Source organism: Hibiscus syriacus, unplaced genomic scaffold (genome assembly GCF_006381635.1).
Source record: "Hibiscus syriacus cultivar Baekdansim isolate YM2019G1 unplaced genomic scaffold, ASM638163v2 tig00110794_pilon, whole genome shotgun sequence".
In the NCBI taxonomy this organism is placed as follows: Eukaryota; Viridiplantae; Streptophyta; class Magnoliopsida; order Malvales; family Malvaceae; genus Hibiscus; species Hibiscus syriacus.
The window spans coordinates 132812-158075 of NW_024062865.1; the positions used below are offsets into that span (position 1 = coordinate 132812).

General features: G+C 37.3%; 1 pseudogene; it reads left to right on the forward strand.

The window, feature by feature from the left end:
- Positions 1-2096: 2096 nt before the first annotated feature.
- Positions 2097-3643, forward strand: LOC120141173 (annotated as a pseudogene).
- Positions 3644-25264: the final 21621 nt, after the last annotated feature.

Below are 25264 nucleotides of genomic sequence, written 5' to 3' on the forward strand. Positions count from 1 at the left end.
CATTATCTTGTTGTTTTTCCTTGAGATTTACGTTTGTTTTAATAAGTTTCAGAACCAATCTTGAAGGTTTAGCCACTTCCTGGCTACTTCCCCGATGTGTTATGATAAAGTTTAAAACTGGTTTAATGGTATGTTGTCTTGTTGGTCCTTATTACTCAGGTTTAGCCACAAATTTCTTTTCTGGGATAACGATAGTAACACACATTTCCCGTTGGTATGGAAGACAATCGGTTTTCTCTTGCATAACAATGGTAGTTGTGGGAACGCTTGATGCTTAAGTTAAATTAAAAAGGTAAGAGATTAATAAACTGATAACTTGTCATATGTAATTTGGTTTCCTCTGTATATCATATATGATAATTGAGCAATCATGTTTTTTGTTTACTAATAATTGTAATATATTAAAAAGAGTATATACTCATCCAGTAATTTAGTAATAAAAGAAAGTATTGATCTTTTACATAATTTCTCAAATAGTTACGTCGTTACATGGTTGTTGGTAATGCTCAATACCACATAGAGATGGAAACACTATTGAAATGAGCATTTAAGGTTTGCATTCTCCACTTCCTTATTTGTGTAATAGAGAATAAGGGGGACTCTTATGCACCGCTGTTGTCATCTGTCTTGTGGTTTTGGTTATATGTGTCTTCGACACATGTGGAATTTCTCTTTGAAAGAACAAATGAAAATGTGAAAGGTTTCATCTAAAATTAAATAAATTTAACAATTATTTTCCTAAATTAAATTAGAACGTTAAGATGTATCTGGACTGATTTGTAGTTTTGTTCAAAGGAGAGACAAAGAGATAATCTAATTTAAGCGGTTAATATCAGGAGTTAAACTAATTTTTTGTTGGATATTATACCCCTATTTCTAGCCTAAAATAGAGAGCTGAATTCAACTTCTCAACTCACTCTACAACTCACTATTCACTCTCTTAGTGTTTCTAAAGTTGTTCTCTCTACACTTTTCGATAAGAAGTGCAAAATTGCTAACAGTCCCACTCCGGTTTCGGGTGTACAAAATTTGGAGCGACCTTGTGTTAATCTCGGGGACGATCCACCTATTGGAGCAATTACACACATTGACGCGAATTCATTTCTAAGTAGTGATTTTTCCACGACACAATTTACGACTTTAACTTTTGAATTGTTATTTATTTTTCTCAGTCAATGTTAACGGTGTGATTTTGCAGTCTATATTTTCAACAATGGTATACGAAAATATCAATAAACTAATGTTATAAATTGTAATAATATTAACATATAAAGATAAAGATAATGAAAGAAGTTTGATTGTTTTAATATATATATATATATATATATATATTCTCCTTCAAATTTGTAGCCTTTGGAATATAATTTGGCATCATGTGCTCCCTTGCTCTCTTTTTGTTCCCTTCTTTTAGTCCATCCAAGAAATGTTGTTTATAACATCTTTCCAGATACTCAAAAACGTCCAAAGTGGATTCTTTTAATGAACAAAATGCTTGAAAAGTGGTGAAAAATGAAAATGGGAGTCGAGAAAGACCTAATATTTGATGGGTTTTCAAAGAAAAAGGCTTCAAGTGAAAGGGGTGACGAGTTCTTTCCCTTTTGTACACTTAAAAATAGTCCAACATATCGAATCTAAAGCTTTATTCATGAACATCTGTGCTCCCTCAATTTTTTTTTACTCTTTCATCATCAGCAGCTGGTTCTATCTATTTTGAGAGTAGGTTCACGAACGCATTATTTTATGTTAAGGACAATTTTAAAATTTTAGAAATGATAAACTTATAAAATTTTAAGAAATAAAAACATATTATCGATAAAAAATAAAAAAAATTATCTAAAATATATAAATTTAAAATTTCCATAAGATCGACCATCCACTCAGTCCATCGCAGCCTGTAGTTTTAGAGTAACTCCCCGTTACTATCTTAAAAAAACACAATAGATGTATATATAGTTCCCAAATTTGTTATGGTTGCCGGTGCTATGCATATTTGAATGAAGGACAAAGCAAGTAGCAAGCAACAGTTGAATAAAGCTGAGATCATCACAAAGTAGATTCTTTCAAGTGCTTTTACTGCTCATCGTATAATCTTTGTGTTTTCTTCTCCACCCTTTTTGTTTCATTTACAAATGGGAGAGTTAGGTGCCTTAGTCAACACCTTCTAAATGCATAAAATAAGTTGACATGATAAGATAATGGTCAAGTAGAGAGGTCATAGCAATAATATGAGGACGCCCTCGGCCCTTTGGATAACCTTGGCTAGATAGCGACGAGTGATTTACTTGAAAGCCTGGCTTTTTTCTCACTTGGACCTTCCTTGCTTCCTTTTGTCTCCCCTTTTCGTACGTTACTTTAATCTCTCTCTCTTATTATAATTGACATCATTGAATTAGATTAGTGGGGAAACGTAAAGAGAGAAAAATCATGGGAGCGGAGGAAGAGTCAAGCTACACGTCGAAGCTACCGCTTTTATCAGTTTCACATGCGCAAATGCAGTCGCCGGAAAATCAGGGACGTTAACCCCACCATTTTACGTCTCAGCAGCCTCAGTCCCATTTACTTGGGAAGAGGAGCCGGGAAAGCCGAAGCCGTGTACAACGCTTGCCACTTTTTTCCTACTCCAAATGAGTCTACTCGAAAGTGCCTGGAACTTCCTCCTAGGTTGCTGTTAGATGCCAAGATTACAAAACTTTCCTCACCCACCACGGTCTTGGAAGGTCCTTACATGGGCAGGGCTAGGTTTCAGTCTTCTTCTTTCAGAATGGGAAGTGTGTTATGGGTCGTTTCGTTCTGTCGGCAGTGCTAGTCCTGAGATGGTGCAGCTTGGGACTATGGTTCTCAGCAAGAGAGGGTACAAAGAGAAAGTGTTTCTTGGTCCTTGGAGGAGAAGGGCCTTGAAGGGTAGACCTAGAAGAGAAGTTAATGGCCATAGTTATGTCTTTGCAGCTTCTGGTGATGGAGACAGTGAATGCAGCAGAGATAAAGAAGGAGAAGCCAGCAGTGGCACCAAGATCACTGAAATCAGAAGGATTGACAGTTTTCCCAGTCTCTCTCATTCCATGTCCCACTTCTGGGTAAGTTTTTCTCTTATTTTCTTTGCCTATTTTCAGTACTCTTAAAGGGGTAGTGCTGTTGTGCTACATTTGTAGTTTTCGTCAGCGCAAATGAATCAGTACTCAATCACACATCATATACTTAAGTTCACACAGAGATTAACAATCTTGGTACCCTGACCTCTGTTTTACTTCTTGTTCTACAACATCCAGAAAGCTGTTGATTTGTTTTTTGGATATGGCAGGAAAGTATTTACGAAGGCTTAATGCAAGTGGTTCCATGGAGTAAAAGGAAAAAGGATAGATTTATGGGCAGACATTTTTCTCTACGGTACAAGTACAAACAGTTTACTAAATTACCTGCACTGCAAGGCCAGGCTGCTGTCTTCCAATCCATTCGAGGCAGCAAGTCGATTATCTTGCCGTGAATGGAAATGAGTAATCAAAGCCCATTACTATTTTGTTTCTTGTGGGGCTGGGGGTTGTTTTCAGCTAACTTTTTATTGGATGCATCTGGCTATGGCAACAATAAATGTATATGCATACCATCCTTATCATACCCAAGGCAGTGGGAAGTTGAAAATTTTGTAACGATGTGAAATACTGAAATTTATGGTTAAGCTCTTTCCAATATTTAACATTTACGAAGTACAATTAGCTGTAGTTTGTTCTGGTCTCACCATTAACGTCTGTTCTTTTGGCTTCTGTATTTATTTATGACGAGGGCAGCCCGGCGGAAGTTCCACTAAAATAGGGTTTTGGTGCATATTGTCGATAACAAAGTTCCCAAGCTACTCCTGTTCACTCTATTAGAACTAAATTTCACAAGATGGCTCCTCCATGCGCCACTTTTACTATTAGTTCTAAACATAAGCCCAACTGAAAGAAGGTACAATTCAGCAATGTCCTAACACACCATCTGCACATTGTTAATATTCATAAGACTGGAGAAACAACAGAGGCGCAAAGGGAATCACCAAAGAAAGAACATTAATCGCAGGGAAACATATTCAACTCTGATATGAATTATCCATGCTTTGAGCAATCCTCAACTGTAGAAAATCTAAACAAAATTTGTAACACCCCAATATTTAGTTAATTATAACTTTCACGTGGGTTGTTCATAATTAGGTAGAATGTGGACAAATTGTTAGGTTAGAAGGGAATAAAATAAGGATTGTTCATCCACTTGCATTGAACATTTTCCTCAAGTGTTTGCCCCAACACTCCATCCTTATCCATATCTCTCTGTCACTGCCTTTGATCTCATCAAGTCTGAGAGCAGGAAATATGGACAGAGGGAGCTTCAAAGAGAAGGTCATCGTGTTGTCGTATTTGAAAAAGTCGACAAAGTTGGTGGTACGTGGCTCTATAATACACAGGTGGAGACCGACCTGTTGGGCATTTACCCGAATCGGAAAATTGTTCACAGCAACCTTTACAGATCTCTTAGAGTCAACCTTCCTAGGCAGGTCATGGGATTCTTGGACTATCCATTTACGAAGAAAGAAGGTGGTGATCCGAGACATTTTCCGGGTCACGAGGAGGTGTTCTGGTTTCTCGAGGATTTTGCATGGGACTTTGGGTTGATGGAGCTGATTCGATTTGAACATTAAGTGGTTTAGAATGAAGCAGAATTTCATTGGGAAATATCTTGAAGTTTTGAATGAAGAACTGGCAGTTTGATTTCATTGGTGGCATTATATATTTTATATTGGTTTTCTCTACGTTTCCACAAGTTATCACTCTTTATACCAGTGGTACCAATAAATGGAAATTGAGCATTTTCCAGATGTTCCAGAGGTTATGGTCGCCACTTGGAGCGACATCTGCAAAAAAAAAATGGAATACAATCACTATCGCGCGAAGGTGCTGTCATATACTATGCTTCAGTCTTCCTGTACATCTAGGTTTTCTCCACCTCTGTTGTTTCTTTGGTGTTTGGAAGCTATTTATATATATGAATTAACTGGCTTCACGTACACGTTGATGAGGCTTTCTCTTCTCTCTGAATCGCACTCGATTTCACATAAACTGTGATGGTGATCTTGAAGTTTCACTCTTGCAGTCGATAAGGTGAAAAACCAGTTTGTATTAACTTGCTGTTGTGTTTCTCTTTAGGTTTCTCGTCGCGTTTTGCATTTATATATGCACGCCATTAGCTCATGCTTGAGGAAGAAAGAACATTCCCATAGATATAGCAAGGAGTCAGTACACTAGGCCACCGAACTATGTATTGTTGATGTTTGTAGAGCCATTGTTAATAAAACGTGGCGATAATTCTATCTAAAAAAAAAAGATAGTGGTGCACACCGGAAACGGACCAAGTGCCACCGACATTCTAAGAGAGATTGCCCCACTTGCAAAACAAGTTCACCATGCTGTTAGAGGACCTACTTTCCGGTTGAAAAAGCTGGAAAAACATGATAACGCTTGGCAACATTCAATGATTGAATGCGCACATGAAGATGGTAAAGTTGTATTCCAAGATGGATCACTTGTTGTGTAGATGTAATTATTAATTGCACTGGGTACAAATACTATTTCCATTCCTTAAGTCAAATGGGATAGTTGCTGTAAACGATGATCGTGTTGGACCATTGTATAAACATGTATTTCCACCCAGCTTAGCCTTGGCTTTCTTTTGTAGGATTAAATTACAAGATTGGTTGTGTTCGTTAGAAAAGATTGGAAGCTAGAAATCAAGTTGGCGAGATGGAATTCAAGAGTAATATTTTGGATTTTGTTGAAGTCTTGAGTCCGATTCTAAAGTCCGTTTCGCCAAACTCGAATCCAGTAAGCTGTTTTTGACTGATTTATCACCCAATTCGATCCGCTTTTCGGAATCAAGCTCCGTTTTTTATATAATTTCTGTTGATATGCATCTGAAGAATTATTGGAAGATGATTTCAAGATAGAGGGTATTCAAATGGAATTTAATGGTTGATCAGTATTGTACGAAAATCGAGGTAATACTTTACTACCTCTTTATGCTTTATGGAACATGTGAATATTGATAAATGCATGAATAAGATAATGTTGGTCTCATTTGTGTAGTTAATGAATTTCTACACTCGATCCGAATACAGTAGAAATTTGGCAATTGAATATGGTTCAGATAATTAATATAAGAAATTGATGGATTATTAGAATTATATTATGAGTTTTGTGATTAGTGATAAATGAATTATCATGGATTTGTATCTTATAATATATGTCATTAAAGGTTAAATGTTAAAGGTACTTGGATGAAAAATTACTAAAATACCCTTACATTGTAAAAAGATAATATTTGACCATGGAAGTGAGATAAGAGGTTTTTAAAGACATATTGATATGATGAAACTACTTATGTGCATAGAAAATACTAGTTTTGCTTAGAAAATTTGGATAACCGATTTTTAACCCCAAGAGGGTTTGGGCAAGAATCTGAAAGTCTGTTAAGGAATCATTTCAAGATCAGAGAATGTTCGGGAAAACAATTAATCATAAAGTCTCCATATTATAATTATTTTTCGTTAAGAGTTAATACCGAAGTTATCTGGTTAGGAAATTATGAAAATGCCCTTGAGAGATAAAAATAGTCTGAGTTGACCTTGAATGAGAAAGCACTTTTAGGATTAATTCTTAACTCGATAAATTACGGATTTAATTGTTAAGATCCGTATTTGTATAGAAAAATTTCATGATAAACTGTTTGTAACTTCTGAGAAGGCAATTAACCTGAAAATGTTCGGGTTAAGAATAAATTAGCGAGGGTGCTCTTTTGTCAGAATTGTTTGAAAGGTCTAGAAAAGATGATACGTTTGAATTAAATAATAAGATCGGATGGAAGAAAATTATTGAAATACGTTGGATTGGTAAAATGACCAAAATAACCTTGTAATGGAAATGAACCAAGAATATCACCAAGCCCAGGAATGAATGTATATCCTCAAGTTTTTAAATGAATAGAAAAATATTGAGCACCAAAATTCCCTTATGGCCTAGACTAAGAAAATGTCTTGAATTAATTAAAAATTCAAATAAGCATTGATGTTGTACTGCTCTTAAAAGTTATGGAACGTGACTTAAGTTGGTCAACCAATGCTAGTGCTATATTAGTACTTGAATGACATAGTTAACACTTGAATGCTAGTTCGTCTCCTCAAGTTTTGATTGATGATAATTATGGAAGTATTCAGCTCAGCTCATCGCTAGAGCGCATTCGATAGTAAGAAATGGATAATCGTGCATTATTTGCACTAGCCTCTATTCATAAGTTGCAGGTACATCAAATGGATGTTAAGACTGCTTTCTTGAATGGAGATCTAGATGAGGAGATTTACATGGAGCAACCACTAGGTTTTGAAGAACATGGTATGGAAGACAAAGTCTGTAGACTCAAAAAATCACTCTATGGACTTAAGCAGGCTCCTAAATAGTGGTATGCGAAATTTCATAAAACTATTCTTAGTTTTGGTTTTGTTGTGAATGGTTCGGATACTTGTGTGTATTCGAAGATGTTTGACACTGAATGTGTTATCATAAGTCTTTATGTTGATGACATGTTGATTTTCAGTTCTAACATTGAGTCCATTAACAAAGTTAAAAATTTCTTGTCCACTAAGTTTGAGATGACAAATTTGGGAGAAGTAGATGTAATCTTAGGAGTCAAAGTTACCAAAACTGAGAAGGGATTTTCTTTATGTCAAGCACATTATATAGAGAAAGTGCTAAAGAAATTTGACAGTTTTGATGTCGTCCCTATTCGAACTCCTTATGACCCTAGCATACATCTAGTTAAGAATAAATGAAGTAACGTTTCTCAAACTGAATATGCTAAGTTAATCGGAAGCTTAATGTTCTTAATGAACTATACTCGGCCTGATATTGCTTATGCTGTGAGTAGACTGAGTAGATATACTCATAATCCGAGTGGTGAGCACTAGATTGCTCTTAAACGCTTACTGAAGTATCTTAAGGGTACCTTAGATTGGAAACTTGAGTTTGTTGGCTTTCCTGCGATACTGGAAGGATATTGTGATGCCAACTGGGTTTCTGATAATGATGAGGTAAGCTCTACGAGCGGGTATGTTTTTACTTTGGGTGGAGCATCAATCTCGTGAAAATCATCAAAGCAGACTTGTATTGCTCGTTCTACTATGGAGTCAGAGTTTATAGCTCTTGACCTAGCTGGGCAAGAAGCCGAGTGGCTCAGAAGTTTGTTAGCAGATATTCCGTTGTGGGGAAGACCGACTCCTCCAGTTTCATTAATGTGTGATTCACAAATTGCGATATGTGTGGCTAAGAACCAAGCTTACAATGGTAAGAAAAGACACATTCGTATAAGACATGAGTCAGTGAGACACTTAATAAAGAATGGAGTGCTTTCTTTAGAGTATGTGAATTCGGAAAGGAACCTAGCAGATCCACTTACCAAAGGGTTAAGTCGGAAGCTGGTCCTATATTTGTCGAGGGGGATGAGTCTAAAACCGATTGGTTGAGGAATTCATAGTGGATACCCAACTTAGTTATCTAAGTTCCATGTGGTCAAACGAAACCATGGAAAGACTCATAGTGCACATTCCTACTGCCTATCCCTATGACGAATAATGTGCATGCCCAGGATGAGCTTAAGTGCTCTTAATAAATTCATAGCCCAGGCTTTGGGTGGTCTTAGTGAGAAAGACTTGATGAATTTACCGATTTTGGCTGAATATCTATTCTTAATAAGTTCATAACCCAGAGTGAGTGGGTAGGAAATGATGAACTTACCTATAGAAAGGTTGAGTTTGTTAAACTCTTAATAAATTCAAATCCAAGTATTTGGATGGTTCTAGTGAGAAGGACTTACTGAATTTACCGATAAATGAGGTTGAATATTTATTCTTAATGACTTCTTAGCCCAGAGTTTGGGTGGTTCATTAATAATGAACTTGAAGAAAGTCACCATACCCTTTGTGAGGTTGAGCTATTATTAAAGCTCTTAATTATTTCATATCCTTTTTTAAAGGGTGGTTTATGTTGAGATAAACTTGATGAAATTACCTATGTAAGTGAGAAGGGTTACCTGTCTTCTATGAAAAATGTTGGGCCATTTTTCTAGCACACTTACTAGAATCCTGAGGTAAGATGGCTAAATATATACTTTGTATATATATATCTTACACATCGAGGACTCAGGTGTATGAAGGGGTTAGTTGTGTGTTATGAGTTTACCCTGATCTTAGAAAGTTCCAGACTAGTTTCACTTATCTAAGAGAAGGATTGCTCATCATCACTATGTACTAGTTCCAGATACGTTCACTAGTGCTTAAGCAACTAATCTCGCTATTACACTTTTGGAAAGTTTGTTTTCGAGTTTCAGAAGATTTCTTTCGCATTAGTAGGGGAATGTTGGTAATGCTCAATCCCACATAGTATTGGAAACACTATTGGGAATGGTATTTAAGACTTGGCTTTCCCACTTCCTTGTTGAGTGATAGAGAACAATGGGGACTCTCGCGCACCGTCGCCGTCCGTCCGTCCGTCTCGTCTCGACTCGGCACGGCACGGCTCGGCTCGGCTCGTGGTCGTGGTCGTGGTAATACGTGTCTTTGACACGTCCGCGCGGATACTATCTTTTTAGAGAAAATTCTTGAGGAATTTCTCTTTGAAAGAAACAAATGGAAAATGTGAAAGATTTCAACTGATATTTATAGGCTGCTGAGGACTGTTTAATTTCAAATGATAACAGCTGGTTTATGAGAAATTAAACAGCTTTTCCTAAATTAAATCAAAAACGTTAAGATGAATTTGGACTGATTTCCATCTTTGTACAGAGGAGACAAACTGTTAATATCAGGAGTTACAGGAGTTATTTGATTTAATTCCATGGGTTACATGATATAATTTCGGGAGTTATAACAGTTGAACAATGATGCAATGAACCTGGACTATTTTTGAGTCAGGTTCATCTAGACGTTCCAGCTGTTACAAAAGAAGAGATTTAATCCTAAAATTTTATGGACGATTTTAACCCTATTTCTAGCCTATAAATAGAGGGCTATATTCAGATTCTACACTCACTCTCAAACATTCACAATTCACTTACAAAAGTGTTTTCTACAGTTCTCTCTATGAGTTCTCTCTGAGTGCTTTCCAATCAGAAGAGCAATACCACCAGCAGTCCACTTCGGTTTCGGGTGTACGGAATTCGGAGTGAACGTGTTAACCTCAGGGGACAGTCCGCCTACTGCAGTGATTACACACATCGGGGAAAATTCGTTTCTAAGGCATTGGTTTTTACCACGACACGGTTTACGAATTTGTTCATTTTAATTACTGTTTATATTTTCAGTCAATGCTAACGGTGTAGTTTTGCAGTTCATATATCCAACAATTTAGCAACGAATTCCATATACTGCAATCATAACAACACCTTTGAGCAAACTAATCCCCGATCTTTCCAAGCTCGATGCACTTGATGAAAAGAATTATAGAAGGTGGTCCCAAAAAATCCTGATATTCTTCGAGCAGCTTGATCTTGACTACGTGCTGCTCAAGTCACCACCTACCATGCCGCCAACCCTAGCTGTCGGTAATGATGCGGATGTGGTCCTTAATGATGATGCCTTAGCAACCGCCCCCGCCGCTCTCGCTACCTACGAGAAATATGATAAAGACAACAAGACGGTGCGAGGACATCTGCTCAGCCACATGTCAAATAAACTATTTGATATGTTCCTTAGAGAAAGGAGTGCCAAGGCAATATAGGACACTCGACAAAAAGTATGGTGCGGACGATGCGGGCATCAAGAAGTACGTTGTTTGCGAATGACTCAAATTCTAGATGACAGACGACAAGCCAATAATGGATCAAGTCCATGACTATGAGAACTTAGTTGTTGACATCATCGCTGAAGGGATGCAAATGTGTGAGGTACTGCAAGCCAATGTACTCATTGAGAAGCTGCCCAAGTCATGGTCCGACTACCGCAACTCTCTTAAGCATAAGAAGATAGACATTTCGCTTGAAGAACTTGTGGGTCATATGAAGATTGAAGAAGCCAACCATTTAAAAGATAAGCTTACTAATTCTATGAGTAATTTATCTTTTAAAGCTAACTTGGTTGAGTCTAAATTTAAGAAGATCATGAAACGTGGGAATCAAGACAAGAAGACAAAACCACAGAAGGCTACCAACTTCAAGAAGTCAGGAAAGGCCAAACCAGAAGGAAAGACGTTCAAGTGTTATGTATGCGGTTTACCCGGCCACAAAGTTTACCAATGCCAACACCGATCAGACCGCCAGAATGACAACAAGCCACAGATGCACGTTGTAGAAGAAGATGATGAGATCATTGCTGCGGTGGTCTCAGAAGTTAATTTGGTGGAGAACAGTTCAGAATGGGTAGTTGACACTGGCGCTTCAAAGCATTTCTGCGCAAGGAAGGAGTTTTTCACCGAGTTTGAGGATGGGAACATTGGCGAACGTGTGTACATGGGGAACTCTAGCAGTTCTGAAGTGCTAGGCAAAGGCAAGGTTTTACTCAAGCTGACTTCTGGTAAAACTCTGGCTTTAAATAATGTTCTGTATGTACCTGCCTTGCGTAGAAATTTGATAAGTGGTGAGCTTCTGAATAAGGCATGCATTAAGTTAGTTTTTTAGGCAGATAAACTTGTACTTTCCCGAAATGGTGATTATGTGGGGAAAGGATTTTTAAGCAATGGTTTATTTGTCATAGAAACTCAATTTAATAAAAATAAAGCTACCACTTCTACTTATATTGTTGAATCCATTGATATGTGGCATGCTAGATTAGGACATGTGAATATTCATGCTTTAAAGAAATTAATGAATATGAATGTTCTGCCTAAACTAGACACAACTAGCTTTAACAAATATGAGATTTGTGTAGAAGCTAAGCATACTAGACCTCACTTTAAGACTGTTTCTAATAAAAAGACTGAACTGTTAGAACTCATTCATACTGATCTAGCAGATTTTAGAAACACTGAAAGTAAAAGAGGAAAACACTACTACATAACTTTTGTAGATGATTATTCAAGATATACAAAAGTTTATCTCATAAGAACTAAAGATGAAACTGAAAACTTTTTTCTTATTTATAAGGCAGAAGTAAAAAATCAGTTAGATAGGAGAATCAAACGGGTTAGATCTGATAGAGGTGGTGAATATGGATCTAATTTCTTAAAAGATATTTGTGAAAAGAATGGCATAATTCATGAAACTTCAGCCCCCTATTTTCCTCAACAGAATGGTATAGCCGAAAGGAAAAATAGAACTTTAAAATAGATGATGAATTCTTTACTAATAAGTTCAGGGTTATCTGATAACATGTGGGGGAAAACCATTCTATCGGCAACTCATATCTTGAACCGAGTTCCTCATAAGAAATTAGATTCTACCCCATATGAATTGTGGAAAGGATACACTCCTAATTTACAATACCTAAAAGTGTGGGGGTGTCTGGCCAAAGTGGGTTTACCAGACTTTAAGAAGTCCACCATCGGACCTAAAACTGTTGATGCAGTGTTTATAGGGTATGCTACAAATAGTGCTGCATACAAATTCATGCTTTTACAAGATTATTCTATTTGTGAGTCAAGGGATGCTGTTTTCTTTGAAAATATTTTTCCTTTAAAGGAACCGAGAATGAATATTGAAACACAAATAGAATATATTCCATCCACTTCTTCTAGTAATCCTGCTAGGTCTTCTGAACAAATTGATTTCGAGCCTAGAAGAAGTAAAAGGCAAAGAGTTGAAACCTCTTTTGGACTAGACTTTATTACTTCCTTTATTTCTAAGATAAATGATTTAGACTTCATTTCAGATCCTATAGCTCAAATTTTTCTGTTAGATGAGGATCCTAAAACTTTTGAAGAAGCTATAAGATCTATCGATGCTAGTTTTTGGAAAAGCGCTGTTAATGATGAACTAGAATCGATAATGTCTAATCATACTTGAGAATTAGTTGAGTTGCCTAAGGCCAGATGGTTCGATTCAGCGGTACAAGGCAAGGTTAGTCGTCAAAGGGTTCACTCAAAGGTTTGGTTTAGACTACTTTGATACATCCAGTTACAAAAATCTCAACGATTCGTGCATTATTTGCACTAGCCTCTATTCATAAGTTGAAGGTACATCAAATGGATGTTAAGACTGCTTTCTTGAATGGAGATCTAGATGAGGAGATTTACATGGAGCAGCCACTAGGTTTTGAAGCACCTGGTATGGAAGGCAAAGTCTGTAGACTCAAAAAGTCACTCTATGGACTTAAGCAGGCTCCTAAACAGTGGTATGAGAAATTTCATAAAACTATTCTTAGTTTTGGTTTTGTTGTGAATGGTTCGGATGCTTGTGTGTATTCGAAGATGTTTGACACTGAATGTGTTATCATAAGTCTTTATGCTGATGACATGTTGATTTTCAGTTCTAACATTGAGTCCATTAACAAAGTTAAAAATTTCTTGTCCACTAATTTTGAGATGACAGATTTGGGAGAAGTAGATGTAATCTTAAGAGTCAAAGTTACCAAAACTGAGAAGGGATTTTCTTTATGTCAAGCACATTATATAGATAAAGTGCTAAAGAAATTTGACAGTTTTGATGTCGTCCCTATTCGAACTCCTTATGACCCTAGCATACATCTAGTTAAGAATAAAAGAAGTAGCGTTTCCCAAACTGAATATGCTAAGTTAATCGGAAGCTTAATGTTCTTAATGAACTATACTCGGCCTGATATTGCTTATGCTGTGAGTAGACTGAGTAGATATACTCATAATCCGAGTGGTGAGCACTAGATTGCTCTTAAACGCTTACTGAAGTATCTTAAGGGTACTTTGGATTGGAAACTTGAGTTTGTTCGCTTTCCTGCGGTACTGGAAGGATATTGTGATGCCAACTGGGTTTCTGATAATGATGAGGTAAGCTCTACGAGCGGGTATGTTTTTACTTTGGGTGGAGCAGCAATCTCGTTGAAATCATCAAAGCAGACTTGTATTGCTCGTTCTACTATGGAGTCAGAGTTTATATGTAACATCCTCCATGCCGGGTTAGTGATTAATTTGCAAAGTTTCAACATTTGGTGATTAAAGTAGAATAATTATATAGTTTAAAAATAATGGTTAGTAAATATGAAATGAAGGTAAGGACCAAATGGTCATTTGTAAGGAAAAATTATAATTAAAAAAATGTTATGGGGTTATATTATAACCCACGTGGGGTATTAGTATTCCAGAATCCTCTCATTTCTTCTTCCTTCTTTCTTATCTTCTTCTCTTCCTTCTCCAAACGTGAAGCTTGCAAGTAAAGGTAAGAATCTGAACCTTGGTAGTTTCTTTGATTTTTAGATTGGAAATGGAAGTTTGGATGTTATATAAGCTAAATGAAAGCTTATATGACATTAAGACAACAAGATAAGTGTTTTAGAGATAGATTTGGAAAATGAGTTTTTAGATGAAATTTTGAGATGGATGAGTTTTTGAAGTTTGAATAAGATTTTTGACTTGTCAATAAGTTAATTAAGAAGTATGAGGTAATAGAATTGAAATTAGAACAAGTTGAAATTTGAGTAAGATTCTTCAATTCTATATGGATGATTAGTTTTTTTTTAGTTTAGAGGTATTGAATGGATAATAATTAGTTTAAGTAAGTGTATGAAAGCTAAGAGTATTAAAGGGAGTGATATATGTATATTTGAGCTGAAAGGAGATGATTTTCGAGCTCAAAATAGGATTTTTGGGCTAGGGGAATCGGTACCCATTCAAGGGGAACCGATACCCCCTCAACGAATATGAATTTCCAGAATGCTAGAGGGGAATCGATACCCCCAGGGGGGGACCGATTCCCCCATGAGAAAAAAAAAAGAAAGAAAAGAAAGAAAGACTAAGCTATTAATTCCTTAAATTAGTAAGCTATTAAAGCTTAATTTCAAGACATAGACATCTGATAATCATCTTGGAAATTATGTTTATGTAGATACCGAGCCTACACGAGTTCGGGAACAATCTACAAGTAGGATCGATCGAGGAAAAGGCAAAGAAATATAGGTGAGTGCATATGCATAGCATAATTATAGAAATATACTCCATTCTAGACTTGTGATAAGTCTAGATTTTATATCTTGGTACATGAGCATATCCTGTATTATGAGACATGACATGAGTTCATATAAAATGCATTATATGACATGAATATGTGGGAAAAGTTATGAGCTATGTGAAAAGGTAAGAATTTACATGTCTACGCGATATAGACTACGTGAAATGTAAAAGCCCATGTTATGTAGATGAGAACTATAGGTATAGTTGGCATGCCAAGGGTAGAGGGTCTACGCGGTCCTTCGAGACATATGTATATTCTTTGGAACATGTGTGAAGTCTTGAAAGACACATACTTGATCCTTAGTATATGTATATGATTCTTAAGGAATTCTATGTGGTCCTTATGGACATCATTATATGGCACTACGGTGCAATTCTACGCGGTCCTTCGGGATATATATATATTCTGTGGAACATGTGTGAAGTCTTGGAAAGACACATACTTGATCCCTAGTATATGTATATGATTCTTAAGGAATTATATGTGGTCCTTATGGACATCATTATATGGCACTACGGTGCAATTCTACGCGGCACTTCGGTACATTTATACGAGCTGTGGTGACAGCATAGTGCACAACCTCACATTACTCAGATACCTTAGGTTCTCAATATGTTATCATGGGCCAATAAACTTATTAATACAGATTCATGAATGTTAAAGTCATACGCTTACAGGTATGGATATTGATGATGTAGACTACATTGATTAAGTACATGTTTGCATTTCATTTCATATGATCATGACATTTTCATTACATTGCCTTGTTATTATTATTGCCTCACTAAGTCGATGACTTAGCGTGTGAGTGTTTCACACGTAGGATCCGAGAAAATAGACGAGACAGGTGAAGCAGCTTGACAGCATTACTCCTGCAACCACCAGATCAGAAGCAACTTAATCAGTAGGTCATTTTGTTATGTAAATGGCAGTTGGTATGTAATTAAAGGGTTAAGTTGTGTATGCTCTGAATATTTTAGTAAACTTATATTACAATATGTATATTATCGTATTTTCTTAATATAAGTCCAAATATTTTGCTATTATTTGTTAAGAGTTGTGTTTCAAAGTCAATGTAGTAGCTCTGACTCATATCCGGGTCGGGTATGGGTTGGGGGTGTTACATTTAATGGTATCAGAGCTATGGTTTAGCCGATTCTAGGCATAAACCAGAGTCTATAGAGTCTTTAAATGGAATACATGCCAACAAATAGTGAGAACTTCTGATCTGGTATAGTATGAGTATGTTGTTTTGCTAATAGAACAATGTGTTTATTCTTATTAGATGTCCGGACATAATAGCTCCCGAAGTGAAGCGGGTGAAGATAGGCATGCTGAAAGCAGTAATTCACCTGCCCTGGCCAGGCAAAGTGAAGAACATGCATCTTAAGGAGTGCCTGTGCAAGATCAAGATACGTTCTTCAGAACGTTAGACGCTATTCTGACGCGTCTTCAACCTTCTGCTCCACTAACTCAAAGAATTAATGTAGCAAAAGAGTTGAGAGGTTTAGGAGCTCCCGAATTTAAGGGAGAAGCTGAGGAAGGTCCAGTGTCAGCGGATATTTGGTTGAATGATTTGAAAATCATGTTAGATGGTCTCCACTGTTCCGAAGTGGAGAAATTAGATGGAGCTGTGTCTTTATTGAGGGGTCAGGCGAGGATATGGTGGACGAACGTCACCATGAGGATGTCAACCGACCAGTTGACTTGGTCTTTATTTTTAGAAGAATTTAAAAACAAGTATATTGGAGATCAGTTTATCCGACAAATGAAGCAGGAGTTTATGAATTTGAAGCAGATGAGTCGCTCTGTATATGAGTACGAATGTGAGTTTAATAAGCTGAGCAGGTTTGCAGCTAAGCTTGTGCCTACTGAAAAAGATGCTTGCGAATGGTTCGTGGAGGGTTTGCGCCCTAGACTTAAAGAAATGTTGATAGTATTAAACTTGTCCTCGTTCCAGGAGGTGATCAATCGTGCAAAGGCTCTTGAAAAGGGCTCAGAATGAAAGATTTGGGGACTCAAGAGTTCAGACATCAAAGAGGACGACTACTTCTTCTAGCTCAGTACCAACAAAAAGGGGAAGAGACTCGGGATTTCGATCACAAACTAGATCAGAATCAGTTGCATCGTCTGCTAGGGGAGCAAGTCAGGCGAGACCTAGACAGACGCAATCAGTGGAATCTGGTGCTGGGAGATCTACTCCGAGTCAAGGGAGACAGTGTCAGCACTGTGGGAAAAACCATTATGGGGCTTGTCGGATGGTTGCTGGGACTTGTTTTCGATGCGGAGATGCCGGACATTTTATCCGGGATTGTCCATTGATTGTTGGTGAGCCTGCACCATCTGGAAGAGTTGGTTCTTCCTCACAAAGAGGACGAGGAAGAGGCAGAGGAAGGAACCCGTCTGAATTCTCTGCTCAACCTGAAGTTCGATCCACTGTTCGGGTATACAATCTAAAGATAAGTGAAGACCGTGATGACCCTGATATTATAGCAGGTACTTTTCAGTTGTATGATAAATTAATATTGGTACTGATTGATTCGTGTTCTAATTATTCTTATATTACAAGTAATTTAGTAAAGGAGTTGGGGATTCCCTTAGAAGCTACGAGTAATGAGATTATAGTAACAACTCCGTTAGGCCATAGTGCCCGGGTGAATAAAGTCTGTAAGGGGTGTCCCATAAAGGTTCAGGGAATTGAATTCCCTGCTAATCTGATGGAATTACCCTTTGACGAGTTTGAAGTGATTCTGGGAATGGATTGGTTGTTCCGTTATTATGGAGATGTTAGTTGCAGATTGAAAAAGGTAACTCTGAAAAGTCCAGAAGGAACAGAGATAAGTGTGAGCAGTGAAAAGTTTAATCCTTTAGCAAATGTAATATCAGTGATGTCTGTCAAGAAATTATTGCTACAAGGATGTCAGGGTTTTTTTGCAAATGTGATTGATTCAAGAGATCAAGAGAAAAGGTTAGAGGAGATTTCAATAGTTCGAGAATTCCCTGAAGTTTTCCCAGCTGAGTTGCCAGGATTACCTCTGGATAGAGAGGTAGATTTCCAAATTGAAATAATGCCGGGAACAGCTCCGATTGCAATGGCACCTTATCGAATGGCTCCGAAAGAATTGCAAGAGTTAAAGAATCAATTACAAGAGTTGCTAGAGAAGGGATTTATCCGACCAAGTGTATCGCCTTGGGGAGCTCCGGTATTATTTGTTAAAAAGAAGGATGGATCAATGCGTCTTTGCTTTGATTATCGACAACTCAATAAGGTGACCATCAAGAACAAGTATCCCCTTCCGCGCATTGATGACTTGTTTGATCAACTAAAAGGAGCTTCGGTATTTTCGAAGATCGATCTACGTTCGGGTTATCATCAATTGAAGATCCAGGAGAAAGATATTCCGAAGACGGCTTTCAGAACGAGATATGGTCATTATGAATTCATCGTAATGCCATTCGGAGTAACGAATGCACCTACTGCTTTCATGGATCTCATGAACAGGATTTTTCAGCCATATATGGACCAGTTTGTTGTTGTCTTTATTGATGACATACTGGTTTACTCGAAGTCCATTGAAGAGCACAGCACACATTTGAGGCTAGTTTTGCAAATTCTCAGGGATAAAAATCTCTATGCGAAATTGTCTAAATGTGAATTTTGGCTAGACGAAGTAATTTTCTTAGGGTATGTGATCTCGGCAGTTGGGATTAGAGTAGACCCTCAAAAGGTTAAAGCTATAATGGATTGGGAAGTTCCTAAGAATGTGTCTGAAGTTCGAAGTTTTCTTGGACTTGCCGGTTACTATCGAAGATTCGTTAAGAATTTTTCGATGATGGTGCTGCCTCTAACAAAGCTAATGAGAAAGAACGTACCATTTGTTTGGACCTCTGAATGTCAAGAAAGTTTCGAAACTTTAAAGAGAATTCTGACGGAAACTCCGATATTGGTTCAACCGGAATCTGGCAAGAATTTTGTAGTATACAGTGACGCATCCCATAACGGGTTGGGGTGTGTATTAATGCAAGAAGGAAAAGTGGTAGCGTACGCATCGAGACAGTTGAAACCACATGAAAGGAATTACCCCACTCATGATTTAGAAATGGCTGCTGTAGTATTCGCTCTCAGGATTTGGCGTCATTATCTTTATGGGGAGCGTTGTTACTTATATACGGATCATAAGAGCCTGAAGTATCTGATGACTCAAAAAGAATTGAATTTGAGGCAACGTAGATGGGTAGAGTTCTTAAAGGATTATGATGTGATAATTGACTATCATCCCGGAAAGGCTAATGTGGTAGCAGATGCTCTGAGTAGAAAGACGTTTGCAACTTTACGAGCTATGGATGCAAGATTATCTTTAACGGGAGACGGTGGTCTTTGTGCAGAATTAACCCTTAAACCAGCATGGTTGGAACGAATAGGAGAATTGCAAAGTAAAGATGAAATGTGTTTGAAAAGAATTGAACAAGTAAAGAACAAAGAAATTAAAGACTTTGAGATTAAGTCAGATGGAAATCTATATTGTAAAGGAAGAATTGTAATACCCGACAATGATGACTTGAAGAAAGAAATTTTATCAGAGGCTTATTGTAGTCCGTTAACGATGCACCCGGGTGGAACCAAGATGTATATGGATTTGAAGGATCAATTTTGGTGGTTAGGGATGAAGCGAAACATCACCGACTTTGTGTCTAAGTGTTTGATATGCCAACAAGTCAAAGCCGAGCATCAAGTTCCATCAGGATTATTGCAACCACTTTTCATTCCTCAATGGAAATGGGAAAATGTTACGATCGATTTTGTTTCGGGGTTACCCTTGACTCCGAACAAAAGAGAATCAATCTGGGTAATTGTTGATCGATTAACTAAGTCAGCGCATTTTCTTCCGGTTAGAACGGATTTCTCTATGGAAAAGTATGCAGAGCTGTATATTAGAGAAGTTATTAGATTGCATGGAGTACCTGTTTCCATAGTTTCTGATCGAGACCCTCGATTCACTTCTAGATTCTGGAAATCTTTACATGAAGCGTTGGGAATTCGTTTAAACTTTAGTACGGCTTTTCATCCTCAGACTGATGGGCAATCAGAGAGAACTATTCAGATATTGGAAGATATGTTGAGAGCATGCGTAATGGAATTTAAAGGATCATGGGAAAAGTATTTGCCGCTGGCAGAGTTCGCTTACAACAATAGTTATCAGTCTAGTATAAAGATGGCTCCCTATGAAGCTCTTTATGGAAGGAAATATCGTACGCCTTTGAACTGGTACGAGCTTAAAGATAAAGAAGTGCTTAGTCCTGAGTTAATTCAGGAAGTAGAAGAAAAGGTCCTGATAATTCAGAGTAATCTCAAAGCTGCAGTAGACAGACAGAAATCATATGCAGATCTAAAAAGGAAAGAAATTGAATTTCAAGTTGGAGATAAAGTGTTTTTAAAAGTGTCCCCATGGAAGAAGGTGTTGAGATTTGGTCGAAAAGGAAAATTGAGTCCTCGGTTTATTGGACCATATGAGATTGTAAGGAGAGTAGGACAGGTAGCATATCAGCTAGCTTTACCACCTGAGATGGAAAAGATACATGATGTCTTTCACGTTTCAATGCTTCGAAGATATCGATCGGATCCCTCCCATATCATAAATCCAGAAGAGATCGAGGTACAACCGGATATGACTTATGAGGAAGAACCGATTCAAATTTTAGCTCATGAGGTTAAGCAATTGAGGAACAAGACTATTCCTTTGGTCAAAGTGTTGTGGAGAAACCACAAAGTAGAAGAAGCAACGTGGGAGCGTGAGGAGGATATGAGGAATCAATATCCCCATCTCTTTTCTTATTGAAAATTCGAGGACGAATTTTCTTAAGGGAGGGAGATTTGTAACATCCTCCATGCCGGGTTAGTGATTAATTTGCAAAGTTTCAACATTTGGTGATTAAAGTAGAATAATTATATAGTTTAAAAATAATGGTTAGTAAATATGAAATGAATGTAAGGACCAAATGGTCATTTGTAAGGAAAAATTATAATTAAAAAAATGTTATGGGGTTATATTATAACCCACGTGGGGCATTAGTATTCCAGAATCCTCTCATTTCTTCTTCCTTCTTTCTTATCTTCTTCTCTTCCTTCTCCAAACGTGAAGCTTGCAAGTAAAGGTAAGAATCTGAACCTTGGTAGTTTCTTTGATTTTTAGATTGGAAATGGAAGTTTGGATGTTATATAAGCTAAAGGAAAGCTTATATGACATTAAGACAACAAGATAAGTGTTTTAGAGATAGATTTGGAAAATGAGTTTTTAGATGAAATTTTGAGATGGATGAGTTTTTGAAGTTTGAATAAGATTTTTGACTTGTCAATAAGTTAATTAAGAAGTATGAGGTAATAGAATTGAAATTAGAACAAGTTGAAATTTGAGTAAGATTCTTCAATTCTATATGGATGGTTAGTTTTTTTTTTAGTTTAGAGGTATTAAATGGATAATAATTAGTTTAAGTGAGTGTATGAAAGCTAAGAGTATTAAAGGGAGTGAAATATGTATATTTGAGCTGAAAGGAGATGATTTTCGAGCTCAAAATAGGATTTTTGGGCTAGGGGAATCGGTACCCATTCAAGGGGAACCGATACCCCCTCAACGAATATGAATTTCCAGAATGCTAGAGGGGAATCGATACCCCCAGGGGGGGGACCGATTCCCCCATGAGAAAAAAAAAGAAAGAAAAGAAAGAAAGACTAAGCTATTAATTCCTTAAATTAGTAAGCTATTAAAGCTTAATTTCAAGACATAGACATCTGATAATCATCTTGGAAATTATGTTTATGTAGATACCGAGCCTACACGAGTTCGGGAACAATCTACAAGTAGGATCGATCGAGGAAAAGGCAAAGAAATATAGGTGAGTGCATATGCATAGCATAATTATAGAAATATACTCCATTCTAGACTTGTGATAAGTCTAGATTTTATATCTTGGTACATGAGCATATCCTGTATTATGAGACATGACATGAGTTCATATAAAATGCATTATATGACATGAATATGTGGGAAAAGTTATGAGCTATGTGAAAAGGTAAGAATTTACATGTCTACGCGATATAGACTACGTGAAATGTAAAAGCCCATGTTATGTAGATGAGAACTATAGGTATAGTTGGCATGCCAAAGGTAGAGGGTCTACGCGGTCCTTCGGGACATATGTATATTCTTTGGAACATGTGTGAAGTCTTGAAAGACACATACTTGATCCTTAGTATATGTATATGATTCTTAAGGAATTCTATGTGGTCCTTATGGACATCATTATATGGCACTACGGTGCAATTCTACGCGGTCCTTCGGGATATATATATATTCTGTGGAACATGTGTGAAGTCTTGGAAAGACACATACTTGATCCCTAGTATATGTATATGATTCTTAAGGAATTATATGTGGTCCTTATGGACATCATTATATGGCACTACGGTGCAATTCTACGCGGCACTTCGGTGCATTTATACGAGCTGTGGTGACAACATAGTGCACAACCTCACATTACTCAGATACCTTAGGTTCTCAATATGCTATCATGGGCCAATAAACTTATTAATACAGATTCATGAATGTTAAAGTCATACGCTTACAGGTATGGATATTGATGATGTAGACTACATTGATTAAGTACATGTTTGCATCTCATTTCATATGATCATGACATTTTTATTACATTGCCTTGTTATTATTATTGCCTCACTAAGTCGATGACTTAGCGTGTGAGTGTTTCACACGTAGGATCCGAGAAAATAGACGAGACATGTGAAGCAGCTTGACAACATTACTCCTGCAACCACCAGATCAGAAGCAACTTAATCAGTAGGTCATTTTGTTATGTAAATGGCAGTTGGCATGTAATTAAAGGGTTAAGTTGTGTATGCTCTGAATATTTTAGTAAACTTATATTACAATATGTATATTATCGTATTTTCTTAATATAAGTCCAAATATTTTGCTATTATTTGTTAAGAGTTGTGTTTCAAAGTCAATGTAGTAGCTCTGACTCATATCCGGGTCGGGTATGGGTTGGGGGTGTTACATTATAGCTCTTGACCTAGCTGGGCAAGAAGCCGAGTGGCTCAGAAGTTTGTTAGCAGATATTCCGTTGTGGGGAAGACCGACTCCTCCAGTTTCATTAATGTGTGATTCACAAACTGCGATATGTGTGGCAAGAAAAGACACATTCGTATAAGACATGAGTCAGTGAGACACTTAATAAAGAATGGAGTGCTCTCTTTAGAGTATGTGAAGTCGGAAAGAAACCTAGCAGATCCACTTACCAAAGGGTTAAGTCGGAAGCTGGTCCTAGATTCGTCGAGGGGGATGGGTCTAAAACCCATTGGTTGAGGAATTCATGGTGGATACCCAACTTAGTTATCTAAGTTCCATGTGGTCAAACGAAACCATGGAAAGACTCATAGTGCACATTCCTACTGCCTATCCTTATGACGAATAATGTGCATGCCCAGGATGAGCTTAAGTGCTCTTAATAAATTCATAACCCAGGCTTTGGGTGGTCTTAGTGAGAAAGACTTGATGAATTTACCGATTTTGGCTGAATATCTATTCTTAATAAGTTCATAACCCAGAGTGAGTGGGTAGGAAATGATGAACTTACCTATAGAAAGGTTGAGTTTGTTAAACTCTTAATAAATTCAAATCCAAGTATTTGGATGGTTCTAGTGAGAAGGACTTACTGAATTTACCGATAAATGAGGTTGAATATTTATTCTTAATGACTTCTTAGCCCAGAGTTTGGGTGGTTTATTAATAATGAACTTGAAGAAAGTCACCATACCCTTTGTGAGGTTGAGTTATTATTAAAGCTCTTAATTATTTCATATCCCTTTTTAAAGGGTGGTTTATGTTGAGATAAACTTGATAAAATAACCTATGTAAGTGAGAAGGGTTAGCCGCCTTCTATGAAAAATATTGGGCCATTTTTCTAGCACACTTACTAGAATCCTGAGGTAAGATGGCTAAATATATACTTTGTATATATATATCTTACACATCGAGGACTCAGGTGGATGAAGGGGTTAGTTGTGTGTTATGAGTTTACCCTGATCTTAGAAAGTTCCAGACTAGTTTCACTTATCTAAGAGAAGGATTTCTCATCATCACTATGTACTAGTTCTATATATGTTCACTAGTGCTTAAGCAACTAATCTCGCTATTGCTCTTCTGGAAAGTTTGTTTTCGAGTTTCAGAAGATTTCTTTCGCATTAGTGGGGGAATGTTGGTAATGCTCAATCTCACATAGTATTGGAAACACTATTGGGAATGGTATTTAAGACTTGGCTTTCCCACTTCCTTGTTGAGTGATAGAGAACAAGGGGGACTCTCACGCACCGCCGCCGCCGTCTGTCTGTCACGTCTCGACTTGGCACGGCACGGCTCGGCTCGTGGTCGTGGTAATACGTGTCTTTAACACGTCCGCGCGGATACTGTCTTTTTAGAGAAGATTCTTGAGGAATTTCTCTTTGAAAGAAACAAATGGAAAAATGTGAAAGATTTCAACTGATATTTATAGGTTGCTGAGGACTGTTTAATTTCAAATGATAACAGTTGGTTTATGAGAAATTAAACAGCTTTTCCTAAATTAAATCAAAAACGTTAAGATGTATCTGGACTGATTTCCAGCTTTGTACAGAGGAGACAAGCTGTTAATATCAGGAGTTACAAGAGTTATTTGATTTAATTCCATAGGTTACATGATATAATTTCGGGAGTTATAACAGCTGAACAATGATGCAATGAACCTGGACTATTTTTGAGTCAGGTTCATCTAGACGTTTCAGCTGTTACAAAAGAAGAGATTTAATCCTGAAATTTTATGGACGATTTTAACCCTATTTCTAGCCTATAAATATAGGGCTATATTCAGCTTCTCAACTCACTCTCAAACATTCACAATTCACTTACAAAAGTGTTTTCTACAGTTCTCTCTGTGAGTTCTCTCTGAGTGCTTTCAATCAGAAGAGCAATACCACAAGCAGTCCATTCCGGTTTCTGGTGTACGGAATTCGGAGCGACAGTGTTAACCTCGGGGGACGGTCCGCCTACTGCAGCGATTACACACATCGGGG